Source organism: Triticum dicoccoides, chromosome 6B (assembly GCF_002162155.2).
Source record: "Triticum dicoccoides isolate Atlit2015 ecotype Zavitan chromosome 6B, WEW_v2.0, whole genome shotgun sequence".
In the NCBI taxonomy this organism is placed as follows: Eukaryota; Viridiplantae; Streptophyta; class Magnoliopsida; order Poales; family Poaceae; genus Triticum; species Triticum dicoccoides.
This window is the reverse complement of record NC_041391.1, coordinates 82,902,407-82,918,611: the sequence shown is the minus strand read 5'-3', so window position 1 is coordinate 82,918,611 and position 16,205 is coordinate 82,902,407. Positions and strand designations below refer to the sequence as shown.

Here is a 16,205-nt window from a genome sequence, read left to right as displayed (position 1 = left end):
ACTGGTGGACAGCGTGCACGGTCCGGTCTACAATTCGGCCCACCGCGTCTGGACAGGGCAGGACCAGGCGAACCTCTCCTCCATCCAGGGGTCGCTCTCGCCGGCTGTCGCCGGGCTTGTTGTTTTCGCGAAAACGTCTCATGAGGCCTGGACCATCCTTGAGCGCACCTTTGCGGCGCAGTCTCAGGCCCGTGTCTCTGCACTCCGTCGTCAGCTTGGCGAGTGTCAGAAGCTTGACTCCACTGCCACTGAGTTCTACAACAAGGTCAAGGGCCTCGCCGACACATTGGCCTCCATTGGACAGCCCCTCACCGACTCCGAGTTCAACTCGTTTATTGTCAATGGTCTTGATGAGGAGTATGATGCCTTAGTCGAGATCATCAACGAGCGGGGCAACTCGACACCCATGCTGGCACACGAGGTCTTTTCCCGCCTCCTTCTCACCGAGCAACGGGTCGAGACGCGTCGCTCCAGGGGCAACGACTCCCTCTCGGCCAACGCTGCCACCAAGGGTGGCCGCTCTTCTTCATCATCCCGGGCTCCTTCGGGGCTGCCACCACCGCCCGCCTCGGCCCCCCCTCCTACTGCGACATTACCGGGGGCTGGCGGCCAGCGTGTGTGTCAGCTTTGTGGCCGTGATGGGCACTGGGCTTCCAAGTGTCACAAGCGCTTCCAGCGGAGTTTTCTTGGTCTTGGCAATGACGGCAAAGATACACGCAACCTTGCCCGTCAGGTCGCCATGGCTGATCGTCCAGCGCCGCAGAAGCAACAGGGACACACTCAGTCCTACTCCATCGATCCACACTGGTACATGGACTCTGGGGCGACGGAGCACCTGACAAGTGAGATGGGGAAGCTTCACACTCGTGAACCCTATCATGGCTCCGACAAGATCCACACCGCCAATGGAGCAGGTATGCACATCTCTCATATTGGTCAAGCATCGCTTCTCACTAGACATGCCAATAGGAGTCTTCAGCTTCGCAATGTTCTTTGAGTTCCATCTGTGACACGTAATCTTCTTTCAGTTCCTAAACTCACGCGTGATAATAATGTGCTTTATGAATTTCACCCTTTTGATCTTTTTATTAAGGATCGGGGCACGAGGGACATTCTTCTTAGTGGGCGGCTCTGCCAGGGCGTCTATCGTCTGGAGCATCCTGGCGTCGCTCGCGTCTTCAGTGGAGTTCGGGTATCTCCGTCACAGTGGCATGCTCGTCTTGGTCACCCGGCCACACCTATTGTCCGGCATGTTTTGCATCGTCATGAGCTTCCTAGTGTGTCTAGCAATAAAGATGTAGCAGTGTGTGATGCTTGTCAGCAGGGGAAGAGTCATCAACTTCCTTTTTCGGAGTCCAGTCGTGAGGTGAAACATCCTTTAGAACTTGTGTTTTCAGATGTATGGGGTCCTGCTCAGACTTCTGTCAGTGGTCATAATTATTATATCAGTTTCGTTGATGCTTACAGTCGCTTTACCTGGCTTTATCTTATCAAACGTAAATCTGATGTGTTTGACATTTTTGTTCAGTTCCAAAAATATGTTGAACGCCTTCTCAAGCACAAAATTGTTCATGTTCAGTCGGACTGGGGTGGTGAGTATCGCAACCTCAACTCCTTCTTCCAGTCGCTTGGGATAGCTCATCGTTTAGCATGTCCACATACACATCAGCAGAATGGTTCAGTAGAACGTAAGCATCGTCACATTGTTGAAGCTGGTCTTACTCTTTTGGCCCATGCATCTGTTCCGTTTTGGTTTTGGAGTGATGCCTTCACCACTGCATGCTTTCTCATAAACCATACTCCCACTCGTGTTTTAAACATGAAGACTCCCATTGAGGTTCTCCTTAATGAATAACCTGATTATACCCTTTTCAAGGTCTTTGGGTGTGCTTGCTGGCCGCATCTTCGTCCATATAACAAGCGCAAGCTTGAGTTCCGCTCCAAGAAGTGTGTCTTTCTTGGCTATAGCTCTCTTCATAAAGGTTATAAATGTCTTCATGTTCCCACAAATCGTGTCTATATATCTCGGGATGTCGTGTTTGATGAGCATGTTTTTCCCTTTGCCAAACTTCCTGTGTCCACTGCTGAACCACCATCTCTGCATTCATCCTCTGTTGCCTCTGACCAATTTGATGATGTTGCATATTCTCCTCTATTGTTGCCTAACCATGGTGCAGGCACTGGACGCGGAGCTCGTTTGGAGATTTTGGAGGCGCCATCCTTCCCCGTTGGTCTCACCAGTGGATCACGGTGATCAGCCCTTGCATGGCCTCGGTCCTTGTGCTCATGCACGTACGACCGAGCACCCAGCGACGCCGTGCGCCTCGGCGCCCTGGGTTTCTGGACCGGCGCCTTTGGCCTCTGGGCCGCCTGCGTCGGTGCCTTCGGCTTCTGGGCCGCCCGCCTCGGTGCCCCTGCCCGCCTCGGCGTCTCTGGTCCCTGGGCCGGCCTCGCCGCTTCTGGCCTCTGGGCCGGCCTCGCCGCTCCTGGCCTCTGGGTCGGCCTCACCACCGCGGCCTGCCTCGCCGGGCTCGCCACCTCAGCCGGCCACGCCGGTCTCGTCTGGATCGAGCTCGCCCGGATCAGGCGCTCTCTCGCCTGTGCTGACTGAGGCGTCTCCGTCGCCGGCTGGGGCGTCTCCATCACCGTCACCTTCGGCGTTGCCATCTCCAGCTCATGTGGTTCCCGCACCTCCTCAACGACCACATACGCGGAGTCGCAGTGGTGTTTTTCAACCCAAGCAGTGACATGATGGTACTGTTGCTTGGTTGGCTGCCTGTTTAGCTGCTGCTCGTGCGGATCCGGCCTCTGAGCCTCGTACGTATCAAGCTGCGCTGAGTATACCTCATTGGAGAGAGGCCATGGAGCAGGAGTACCATGCTCTTCTTCGTAACAAGACCTGGACTCTTGTTCCGCCACCCCCCCCCCCCGTGTCAATGTCATTGATTCTAAATGGGTTTTCAAAGTGAAGAAGCATTCTGATGGGTCTATTGAGCGCTACAAGGCGCGGCTGGTTGCCCGCGGTTTTCGGCAGTGTTATGGTCTTGACTATGAAGACACTTTCAGTCCAGTGGTTAAACCTACTACTATCAGGCTTCTTCTCTCTCTTGCAGTTACTCGGGGTTGGTCTCTTCGTCAGCTTGATGTGCAGAATGCTTTCCTTCATGGTGTACTGGAGGAGGAGGTCTATATGCGGCAGCCCCCTGGTTTTTCTGACCCTGATCATCCTGATTATTTGTGTCGTCTCACCAAAGCACTCTATGGTCTGAAGCAGGCTCCTCGTGCTTGGCATGCTCGTCTTGCGACAGCTCTTCGTGCTCACGGTTTTGCATCGTCGGCTGCTGACTCTTCATTGTTTCTTCTACAAATGCCCGAAGTTACTATGTATTTGCTGGTCTATGTAGATGATATTATACTTGTCAGTTCCTCTCCGGTGGCTGCTGCTGCTCTTGTTCGGTCTCTTGGTGCTGACTTTGCGGTCAAAGATCTTGGAAACCTTCACTACTTCCTTGGCGTGGAAGTTGCTTCCGGTTCTGATGGTCTTGTTATGATGCAGAAGAAGTACGCTTTGGATTTGTTGCAGCGGGCTGGGATACTTAAGTGCAAACCGACTACTACACCTATGTCTACCACTGATAGGATCACTGTTGTGGATGGTGAGCTTTTGACTTCTGCTGATGCAACACAGTATAGGAGTATTGTTGGTGGGCTTCAGTACTTGACGATCACACGTCCGGATATTTCTTTTGCTGTCAACAGAGTTTGTCAGTATCTTCAGGCACCTCGTGACACTCATTGGTCTGCGGTAAAGCGCATTTTGCGCTATATTCGCTTCACATTGTCCTATGGGTTGCACATTCGACCGAACTCCTCTGGGGTTATCTCGGCTTATTCTGATGCGGACTGGGCCGGCAGTCCGGATGACAGGCGATCCATGGGGGGCTATGCTGTGTTCTTTGGTTCTACCTTGATCGCCTGGAGTGCTCGGAAACAAGCTATTGTTTCACGTAGCAGTACTGAAGCTGAGTATAAAGTTGTGGCTAATGCAACTGCAGAAATAATCTGGATACAGTCTTTGCTTCAGGAATTGGGTATATCTCAATCACAGTCTCCTATTCTTTGGTGTGACAACATCGGCGCTACATACCTGTCTGCTAATCCGGTATTCCATGCTCGAACGAAACACATTGAAGTTACCATTTTGTACGGGAACGTGTATCTCAGAAGCAACTACAGATCAAGTTCATCTCTTCCAAGGATCAACTTGCGGACATCTTCACCAAGCCCTTGCCTCTACCACAGTTTGAAACTTGTCGGCGCAATCTTACCCTTCTAGATTCTTTAGGAAGTGGCTAAGATTGAGGGAGGGTGTTAGATTGTATAGTTTCCGTATATGTGTATGTATGTTGTAACGTTATACCCCTTCATTATATATATGTGATAGGCCACCCCTGGAGGGTTGTGCCGGTTCCCCCAAACATATTGTCTTACACTCCATAACCCGACCCTGCCTATCATTTTGGTGGTATCTTGGCTGTTTTTTTAGAAATGGAGGTATACCCCCGGCCTCTGCATGATGATGATGCATGCGGCCCTTTTATTAAAAATCCAGAAAGTATCAACACAAAGGTCTTACAGCTCGCAAACGGAGCAAAAACAAAGCACATAGAACTGAAAAATACAAGCGGACAAAGACAACCGGTACGTTGATAATAAGGACAAGCTCTCTAGACTCCCATCCTGTTATGCGAATGCCATCCGAACCGGTTGAATATAACCCGAGCCACCATCTCCCATTGGTTGCACCTAGTAACCAAAGGCTCCCTGGAGTCCGTAGGAGTGAGTAAGGACCACATACGGATCCATGTTGTAGCTCTGAAGATAACCTGCAAAAAAGTTAAGTTGTGTAGTCTGTTAAAAATCATATCATTTCTGCAGTTCCATATAGCCCATAATAGCGCACATATTCCAATCCGAATACGAGCTGCCGTGGTATGTTCAACCCCAGCTAACCACGTCCCAAACAAAGACGCAATATCTACTGGAGGATTGATATTAAAAGCTACATGAATCGTTCTCCAAAGTAACTTGGCAAGTGGGCATTCGATAAATAAATGTTGTATTGTCTCATCCTTAGTACAAAAACAACACTGCGAGTTACCTACCCATCGCCTCATAAGTAAGTTGCCCTTTGTTAGTATTACTTGCTTGTGGACAAACCACATGAAAATTTTAATCCGCAAAGGAACCTTAACCTTTCATATATGAATTGACCTTTGGATGGGGCAGGAATTAATAGATCCGTATAAAAAGATTTCACCGTAAATATCCCATTTTTAGTTAACTTCCAATGTGTGGAGTCCGGCACGTCGGAGAGTGAAACTTCAATCAATCTCCGAACCAAGTGCATCCAGGATGTCCATCTCTCACCCACTAATGTACGTCTGAACTGGATGTTCAAGGGAATAGTTTGAAGGACGATACCTACGTAATCTTCCTTACGTTGAACAATATTGTAAAGGGTAGGATATTGTAAGGCCAGAGGTGTCTCTCCTAGCCACGTATCCTCCCAAAATCTTGTTGACATCCCGTTGCCAATCAAGAATTTGACCCTACGAAAGAACATATCCTTTGTTCTCATAAGTCCCTTCCAGAACGGTGAATCAGTCGGTCTGATGGTTACCTGGGCTAGCGTTTTCGAGTGCAAATACTTATTGCGCAGGATTTGAGCCTACATGCCCTCCGGCTCTGTCTCTAACCTGTACAACCATTTACTCATAAGGCATTTATTCTTAATTTCCAAGTTCTCAATACCGAGCCCCCCTTGGTCTTTAGGTCGACAAAGGATATCCCATCTGGCGAGACGGTATTTTCTCTTGGCCTCATCAGACTGCCAAAAGAAACGAGATCTAAAAAAATTAAGTCGCTTTCGGACTCCTTTCGGAATTTCAAAGAACGAAGTAAAAACATTGGCATGCTAGTCAATACTGAGTTAATCAAAACTTGTCGACCTCCATATGACATCAACTTGCCCTTCCAGCAGCTGAGTTTTTTTTTCAATTCGTTCTTCAATACACTTCCATTCCTTATTGGATAGTTTACGGTGATGAATCGAAATACCCAAGTAACTGAATGGTAAAGCACCTAGTTCGCATCCAAACAATTGTCTGTAAGTATGTTCCTCGTCTTTGGCTTTCCCAAAACAGAACACCTCGCTCTTATGAAAATTGATTTTTAATCCAGACAATTGTTCGAATAAACATAAGATAAGTTTCATGTTACGTGCTTTAGCCATGTCATATTCCATGAAAATAATAGTGTCATCAGCATATTGTAGAATGGACACCCCCCACCAACCAGATGAGGAACTAGACCCTCTACATGGCCATGATGCTTGGCCCTGCCAATAATGACGGCAAACATATCTGCCACAATATTGAACAGAAGAGGTGACATGGAATCCCCTTGTCGCAACCCCTTATGCGTCTGGAAGTAGTGACCGATATCATCGTTCACCTTAATTCTGACACTACCTTTCTAGACTTAAGTATCCACCTGGTGCCTCCAAGTTTCACTAAAACCCTTCATACGCATTGCCTGCTGAAGAAAAGGCCATTTGACTTTATCATAAGCCTTCTCAAAATCCACTTTTAAGATAACCCCATCTAGTTTCTTCGAGTGAATCTCATGAAGTGTTTCATGTAGGACGACCACTCCTTCGAGTATGTGTCGTCCAGGCATGAAAGCTGTCTGACTAGGCTGAACCACTGAGTGAGCAATTTGTGTTAATCTATTGGTTCCTACCTTTGTGAAGATTTTAAACCTCACATTCAGCAGGCAGATGGGTTGGAATTGTTCTATCCGGACCGCCTCATTCTTCTTCGGTTATAACGTTATCGTACCAAAGTTGAGGTGAAACAACTCTAAATGGCCATCGAAAAAATCGTGAAACATAGGCATAAGATCATCTTTAATGATATGCCAACATTTCTTATAGAATTCAGCTGGAAACCCATCTGGTCCCGGTGCTTTATTCGGCTTCATCTGAGTAATGGCCAGATGAACTTCTTTTTCAGTAAATGGTGCAGAGAGAACATCGTGCTCCGCTGTCTGTAATTGAGGTATATCATCAATCACAGACTCATCAAGAGACACCGTCGAAGTATTCGGTGGTCCAAAAAGGCCTTTATAATAGTTGGAAATATATGCTTTCAGATTCTCATGCCCCACTATTGTTCCCTCGTCCTGTTCAAGCTGTATGATCTTCTTCTTCCTATGTTTACCATTTGCAACCATATGGAAGAACTGTGTGTTGTCGTCCCCTTGGACAACCTTAAGCGTTTTCGCACGCAATGCCCACTTGAGTTCCTCCTCTCTCAAGAGAGCACGTAGGCCTTGCTCAGCCTCGGACTTGGTTCGATGCTCATTAATAGAAAGAAGCGTAGTTTCAGCCTTTACATCTGTTGTCTCAATGAGTTGAGTTAGACGTTCTTTTTTCTGCTTATAAATCCCACTCTCATTCCTGGCTCATCCTCTCAGAAATTGTCGGAGGTGTCTAATCTTATTCTGCCATCTCTCGACATGTGTGCTTCCTGTAACTGGCTTAGCCCATTTGCGTGCAATCATCTCCATAAATCCTTCTCGCTTAAACCAGCTTTGCTCGAAGGAGAAGATGTTTTTGTTTGCAACATGGGTAGCCTCACCCGAATCTAAAAAGAGTGGTGTATGATCTGAGATCCCTCTATGCATCGCATGGACCGACACCAACGGATATTTTTGCTCCCACTCCACACTAGCAAGTACCCTATCCAGCTTTTCATAAGTCGAAACAGGTAACGAGTTGGCCCATGTAAACTGTCTACCGGTGAGCTCAATTTCTCTCAAATTGAGGCTCTCGATAATCATGTTAAACATCATAGACCAACGTCCATCGAAATTGTCATTATTCTTTTCTTCTCTTCTCCGAATGATATTAAAATCACCCCCGACTAGCACTGGCAGATTTTCATCTCTACAAATCCGCACTAGATCGGCAAGAAAATCGGGTTTAAATTCAGGTTGCGCTGCCCCATATACTGCAACTAGCGACCATCGGAACCCATCCAATTTTGATCTCACCCTGAATTTAACCGAAAAGGCTCCCTGCACCACATTAAGCACCTCTAACGTCTCACACTGTACTCCTAGTAAAATCCCGTCGGATCTTCCTCTAGGCGGTAAAATGTGCCAATCAAAATCTATACCACTGGAAAGGGTTTGAAGGAATTGGGAGGTGAAATTATCTCGTTCAGTTTCCAAAAGTGCAACAAAATCTAAGTGGTGCTCTAATGTTGTCTCTGCTAAGAATCTTTGTTTAGCCAAGTCTGCTGGACCTCTGCTATTACAAAAGAGTCCTTTCATAAGTCATCATGAATTTTTTTCTTAAGTTTAACTCTAGCACTTCTGTGTACTGCCGAAGTAGGATAGATTTTCCGCTTCCTGGGTCATTTGGGCTTCTCCTCAACACCCTGCGGGATGATAGAATTATCCATGACAGACACTACCTCCTCCATCAAGAGAGGCTCTACCGTATCTGTGTTCTCAACATCCTCCTCGTCTTCAGCCTCGACACTAGGCAAGAGAGTATTACAGATATTTGCAAGATCATTAATTCCTAAATTATTCATGTCATTGTCATTCACAGGTTGGATAGAGGCAAGATTACGAATGATCTCAGAAGCCCTCTCCGCTTCCATATCTAAAAGATCATTAACGGATTTGACGACCTCGGTTTCATTTGATCCCAAAGAAATGCCTAAGTCATTTGCCTTATCAACAATATCATTCTCAGAGAAGTGTAAAATTGAACAACTAATATCAAAGGACGTACCTGCAATAGTCTCGGCATGTCGAAGCATGGCGGCCCTGTTGGCACGCGCTAGCTGCAGGTCGTCCGCATCCGGCTGTCCCTAGATCCGGTTGCTGACACGCCTGCCAGCCGACACCGGATCCGCAATCCCGCCAAAAGCGATGAGCTCCTCCGTGGTCCTCTCGCACAAGGTGCGGTCAGCACTCCCACGCCCCTCCCTTATCGTCGGTGAAGTAGGGTAGGGCGTGGTGGAGTGAATCTCCGCTGCGAGTGTCAAGGGGGAGGAGGACCGTGGAGACGCCTGCTCGCTGATCCCGCCCCCCTTATCACCCGCGGGGACCGTCGTCCCACGGCCACCCTGCTCAGCACGATACTGCGTAGGGGTTATGACACGGGACTCCTCCCCGCATCTCACCCCCGGCTCGCCACTGAGGATGGTGTGGTCCTATGGGGGGTTATAGCACGGGACTCCTTCCCGCACCTCACCCCCAACTCGATCGAAGACGTCGAAGTAGGAATGACGCCATAGACCTCCTGTCCAAGCGCCCCTCCCGCCGATGACAAAACGGGCTCTGGTATCTGGGTGTGATGGGGTCCTGCCCATGGCCCCCACAATCCGCGGCCACCCCAACAGAAACCACCCTCGCACCAGGAGTAGGCTCCGCGATCGTCACATCACCGACTAGACTTGGCACTGGTGGCAACTCAAGCTCTTTCGGGTCGTCTGCCTCGACCCTGGTGCTCCACAACCGGCTAGGAGCGGACCCCGATGCAAATGAACCGAAGCAAAGCGTGTTCATCGGAGTAGTGGACGGGGGCCCTTGTTTGGTAGATCTGTCTACCTTATCTGGCTGTGTAGCGGGCCCTTTGTCCGACTCCGGCAGTGTATCATCGGGCCCCTTCTCCTGGTTCCCGGGTGCGCCACCACCCTTGGTCGTATCCATGTCTTGTGTCCCATCCCCCTCCTCGGAAACTGCAGTATCCTCGATCTCAAGCTCTAAGACATAAGTGACTCCAGCATGTGTCCATCTGGCTACATCTGGTATATGGTCAACACTCGCAACACTGACCAATAGCCTCGCAGCGTTATGTGCGCGTGTGAATGGCATGCCAACCTTTTCTGTCTTACCAATCAGAACACCCAAGCTCCAAGCAATCAGAAAATGTTTTACATATTTAGGTGGCACGCCATAGAAATGAACCCACACCTTCTCCAAAGGTGTACCCTCAGGTTCCTCTTGCTTCCACTCGTCGAAAGCGATAACAATGTTTGTGCTCGTAACTCTGCATAGACCCCACTTAAGAAAATGCATCTGATCCTCTTTAGTGGGAAAATCAACCTTATAAGACTGTCCTTCTAACTGCTCCAGGTGCCACTGATAATTACCCGGCACCAACTCACGTAGCTGTCTGACTATGTGAGCCTCGATCAACTGTCCATTAGTAACTTTGATAACTGCCGGAAAGGAACTCTCAACCATCTGTGGTAGAGGCTCCACCTCCGGTGTCTCAAAAAACATCAACTCCTTACAACATACCCCAAAAATGTTAATGCCAGGCTTAGGACCGGAAAGAAGCGGACATTCCCCGGTCACATGTTGGGAGCGAAGACAATAATCACACAGCTCATTCGTACACTCTGCCACGAAATGACCCGGTTCACCACAACTATAGCAAGGTAACTTTTTCTTCTTAATTGCCCACTTAGAGAGCTTTTCGCCCTCCGCTTTCTCCGGACCTTTATCAGACGTACCATCCCTAGACTTAGCACCTCCAGTAGACATGCACTACTGCTAGAGCCCGAACCGCGGCCACTGCCGCCGCGGGCAACATGGATGTGTCCCCACCCCATCAGCTGAATGCTCGAGCTCCTCCTCCGAGGCCATATCCGCAGCAGGTGGCGGTGGCGGTGGATAGTGTCGAGGCGGTGGTGGTCGTCTCCCTCTCCCACCGCGACGATAGCCACCTCGGAATCGATCCCTGGGTCCGGTGACACCTTCAACAAAATTACCGGGTGGACCTTGAAAATGTCCAGCATCCTCAGCATTGTATCGGTTATAACCACGGCCGCCACCGGATGAAGAGCCACGGTGCAGTCCCTCACTGTAAGCATCATATCCGCCATCTCCCCACTGACCGTATCGGTTGTAGTTCTGACCATCTCTGCTATAACCAGTGTATCCATGACGCCCTTGCACTCCGCGACCCCTTCCCAGGGCCAGCGCCTTGGCTGCTGGTGGCTGCGCCGTGTCCTTCGGCTGATGCACGTTGGTTTTGGACGCTTGGGTCGTCGGCAGCACACTTGAAGCTTGGGCGCCCCGACCAGACCCGGCTCTGGGTTGCACCGCCGTTGCCCCCGATCCCGCGGCCACCTGCCTTGGAGGAATTAGGCCGCCCCGTCCACCCCCACCAACCGGTATGGCTCCGCGGCCAACACCACCAGCACCAGCGGCTGGCAGCGCTGCATGACCAGCCGCGCCCGCCGCGGTAGCATTTGCCGGCAGAGCACCACGACCAGTTCCGGCAGAAGCCGAGGCCCCAGCGGTGGTAGGGGGCCCTTTCTTGGAGGGCGGCAGACCACGACCCATCATGCCACCGGCGGTGGAGATCCTCCTCGCCCGTCCTGTGCCCAGCGAAGGAAATCCTGGACTTGGAACCCTAGACTCAATCGAAGGATGGACAGTCTGCGGTGATACATGTACGTACGTCCGCTCCGGGCTGTGCGCGGCTTGGGCCTCTGGTTGGGCCTCGCCCGCACCAGGAGAACCCAGGACCATCGCAACATTCAAACCCGCTTCCAGCTTGGGTCCACGACCTAATAACTCGTTCAAACGGGCCCGTCTGGCTGTTCGAACAGCATTCGCCGATCTCGCCACCGGCGATCTTGGCGGCGGCTGTGGCCGGCAAAAATTACCTTTCTTCTTCTTCCTCGTGACACGAGTCCAATTTTTAGGCAAAAAACCCGACAAAGTTACAGGGTCTCTCTTTACCTTGGGAATCGGGCCGATCCACGGCTTCATGACCGCCTTGGAAGTCGAAATTTTTGAACAACGCCGATCGCTTGTACTCTTGGACACCGGCAATGGATCAGCATCCGGTGAGGCCAAACGCATTTCGGTGACCGCGTTGGCGGTGGGGACGTGGCATTCCTCCTGATCTTCGTCGTCACTCTCCAAAAGCGCCCAAAAACGTCCACCCGGTCGGCCATGTACCATCGGTTCCGTCAGATCGATCATCACCGGTGCCTTCGATCGTAAATCAAACTGCACACAATCGCCAACAACAACGTCATAAACATCAAGTTTGAATTTAGAATCTACCTTAATCATGTCGCCGTCCGATAGATAATCGCCGGCAAGGATGTCATTCTCCAGATCGAGAAGAACCAGCCACCGCGAATGTGTTGGGAATCGAAGCCTCCCTTCGATCCAGATGCCCGGATCCGTCTCGCCGGAGAAGATCGCCTGCCATTGCGCCCACATTCTCCCCTCCTATCCGATCTCGCCGTGTGGCAGATCCCTACGGTCACCACCCGATCTCAGCGTCCCCACCTTTCCACCAGATGGCACCGCCACGAGGGAATTGGGAGATCACGAACGGATCAGATGTGATGCCTTTGTGCATCCAGACGGGGAAGATCGAGCCGCCGGCGGTGGTAATCCGGCCGCCTCGGGCGACCTTGTCTCCGCCTCGGGCGGCCTTGTATCTGCCTCACCCATCTACACCCCACCCTTTTATCTTGGTATCTTGGCTGTGTGAATCATCTTCCATCACTGGGTAATCAACTATGGCATGCTTGCATATGTGGAACAGCGAGTGAGCTCTTCGCACAAGGGATTCTTTTTAGAGAAAAGGCATACGCCCGACTTTATAAATAAAGCCATACGGCAGGTCACAGAAACAATGCAGGAAAGTAGCAGCAGCCCTAGGCCCCAACAGTGGCCATAGAAAACACAACACACGGAGAAGTATGGTACATGGCACCCACGCCAGTACACGGCACGCAGGCCGGAAGAAGAGTCCCCCAACTAGAGGACACCAAGCAGTCAACCAAAAGCCCTTAGTCACCCTGCGCTTGTCTGCAAAGAAGAGATGCCGTCGTCCGGATTTTGGATGTTAACGCAGTGAACGCGTCATGGTCGTCGTCCTTAGTCAATGATTTCCACTGCTGCAGGAGGGCACATGATTGAAATAAGTAGTCAACAGGTTTAGCAAGAAACACATGTTCAATAGTAAATTTGTTCCTAGTCGTCCAAAGGGACCAGCACAGCGCTCCCAAGCCCACCCAAAATAGACGCCGAGAGACGCCTGAAAGGTCATGGGACAAGGCTCGCAGCTCCGCAAAGGAGGCAGGGGCCCAAGAGACGTTTAACCAATCCTGAACACAACTCCAAATGAGCTTAGCCAGGTGACAATGAAAAAAGATATGCTCAGTGTCCTCAACAGCACCACACAGAGCACAGAACTGGGAGCCCGGGCCATTTCTCTTGCGAATTTGATTAGCCGAAGGCAGCCGATGCCGAAAGGCTTGCCATAAGAAGATTTTAATCTTAGGGGGAAGACGAGCCTTCCAGACCTGGGAGAAGCGATTAATGGGCGTACCCCCAACGAGCTTGGAATAAAGAGATTTCACCGAGAACCGACCAGAGGAAGACAGCGGCCAGATCACCGAGTCCCTAGCCGTCGAGAGCGAAGGGAAGAGGGAAGTAAGACGTTGCCACTCTTCGAACTCTATAGGCGACAAGGAACGCCGGAAGATCAGGTTCCACCCCTGGGAAGCTAACTTAGCAATAGAAATGGCAGGGTCCGAACAATAAGAAAACAGGGTGGGAAAGGTCACCGAGAGTGGTGAATCTCCACACCACCAATCTAACCAAAACCTGATCGAAGCACCGTCCCCAACGACAAACTTAATGAATAATTGAAAAATAGGCCTAACTTTGACCAACGCCTTCCAGAACTATGAGCCACCACACGACATGGCAAACATTGGGCTGCAGGACGGGAAATATTTAGCTTTCAGGATGTCCAGCCACAAGGGCTGGTCCTCCGCACTCATAATCTTCCACCACCATTTAATCAGTAAGCATTGGTTCATGATGGACGTGTTAAGGATGCCCAACCCCCCCAGGTTTTTGGGTCTGCACATCAGCTTCCATTTCACAAAGCGATACTTACCGTGGTTGTCCGCCGCATTCTAGTAAAAAGCACCACGGTGTTTATCAAACCCCGCATGAGTCCCCGCCAACAAGAGGTAGAAGCCCATCAGGAACATAGGGAGGGAGGAGAGACAGGCGTTAATAACAGCTACTTTACCCGCATTCGAGTTGTATCTGCCCCGCCAGGGTAGAACCCTATTACCCACCTTGGTAACAACAGGAGCAAAATCCTTAGCATGAAGCACATCTGGGGAGATCGGAAGACCAAGGTATTTGAAAGGAAAGGACCCCAACTTGCAATTGAGAAGGTGAGCCACTCGAATGGCTTCCGAATCCTCGGCCCCAGTAACAACCACTTCACTTTTAGCAAAGTTAATCTTAAGGCCCGACATCGCCTCGAAACATAGAAGAATAAACTTAAGGTGCGCAATGCAGGCATCATTTAGCTCCACCATGATAATGGTATCGTCCGCGTATTGGAGATGGGTCAGACCAGAGGGGATGAGATGATTGCTAACAGGGGATATATGCCCAGAGGCAGTTGCCCTTGATAGCAGGCGAGATAAAGCATCAGCCACAAAATTAAACAAGATAGGCGAGGCAGGGTCACCTTGCCGCAGGCCCCTACCATTACCAAAGAACTTACTGACCTGGTCATTCACATTAATAGCAGTGTGCCCCCCCCCCAGACTAACTGCATAATTCTATGGACAAGAGGACCATCGAAACCTTTGGCCAACAGAACTCTACGCAAAAAAGGCCAGCTAACCGAGTCATAAGCCTTCTCAAAATCAAGTTCGAGGATGACCGCTTTTGTTTTTCGAATCTTAAGGTCATGAACGATCTCATGTAGACATAAAACCCCATTAAGAATGAAGCGACCTTTAATAAAGGCCGATTGAAAAGGGCTGATGGTACGGTGGGCAATGGGGGAAAGGCGCGTAGCCAACCCTTTGGCCGGAAACTTGGCGAAATTATTAATAAGAGCAATCAGCCTAAATTGCGAAATCAAGTCAGCACCCTTGACTTTAGGAATTAAGGTAATAACTACATAGTTAAGGCGCGAGACATCCACCGTACCCAACCAGAAACCTTGAATAACTTTACACACAAGATCCCGCAACTGCGGCCAGAATTTTTTGAAGAAAGGGATTGAGAAACCATCAGGTCCTGAAGCCGCGTTCATGTTAGCCGAGTTTATCACCTGCCAGATCTCCTCGTCCGAAAGGGGGACCATAAGACCCATGTTTTCATCAGGAGAGATCCTAGAATCAGAGTCCCAGAATCCAGGACAGAGGCCAACCCCTAGGTCAGACTTAGAGCTAAGGAGATTAGAGTAGAATCCCACAATGTGGGCCATAATGATGGGTTGGTCCGAGGTTCTAACGCCATTAATAACTTGGGAATCAATGAAGCATCTGCGACGCCTGCCATTGGCGATCGCAAAGAAATATGCCGTCATCACATCCCCCTTCAAGGTCCAATTAAGGGTCCCACACTGGCGCCAATAAATTTCCGACTGGTGGTGCAGCACCAGTAAGGCATCTTCCAGGGCGTACCGCGTGGCCCATTGAGAGGAGGATAGGCCACGAGAGTCGGCCATAAGATCAAGATCCCGGATTTGAGATTCTAAGGAGTCCTTTTCTTTACATGCCTCAGCCGCCCTATTTCTAGACCACCCCTTAAGGAAGCTCGTAGGAGAGTTTATGCCAGTCATCAAGAGGACCAAAGGAGCGAAGTGTTGGGGAACGTTGCAGAAAATTAAAATTTTTCCTACGGTTTCACCAAGATCCATCTATGAGTTCATCTAAGCAACGAGTCAAGGGAGAGAGTTTGCATCTACATACCACTTGTAGATCGCGTGCGGAAGCTTGCAAGGTGATGATGTAGTCGTACTCGACGTGATTCGAATCACCGATGACCAAGTGCTGAACGGACAGCACCTCCGCGTTCAACACACGTACGGGACGGGAGACGTCTCCTCCTTCTTGATCCAGCAAGGGGGAAGGAGAGGTTGAGGAAGACAGCTCCACCGGCAGCACGACGGCGTGGTGATGGTGGAGAGGCAGTACTTCGACAGGGCTTCGCCAAGCACACAACGGAGGAGGAGAGGTGTTGGGGAGGGGAGGGCTGCGCCTTGGAGGTTGGTCCGGCTGCCCTCCCCTCACCCCTCTATTTATAAGGGGAAGGGAGAAGGG

The 16,205-nt window shown here is 50.2% G+C and overlaps 1 pseudogene; it reads right to left on the bottom strand.

The window, feature by feature from the left end:
* LOC119320797 overlaps nt 1-16,205 on the bottom strand; it is a 64,901-nt pseudogene that overhangs the window by 3,152 nt on the left and 45,544 nt on the right.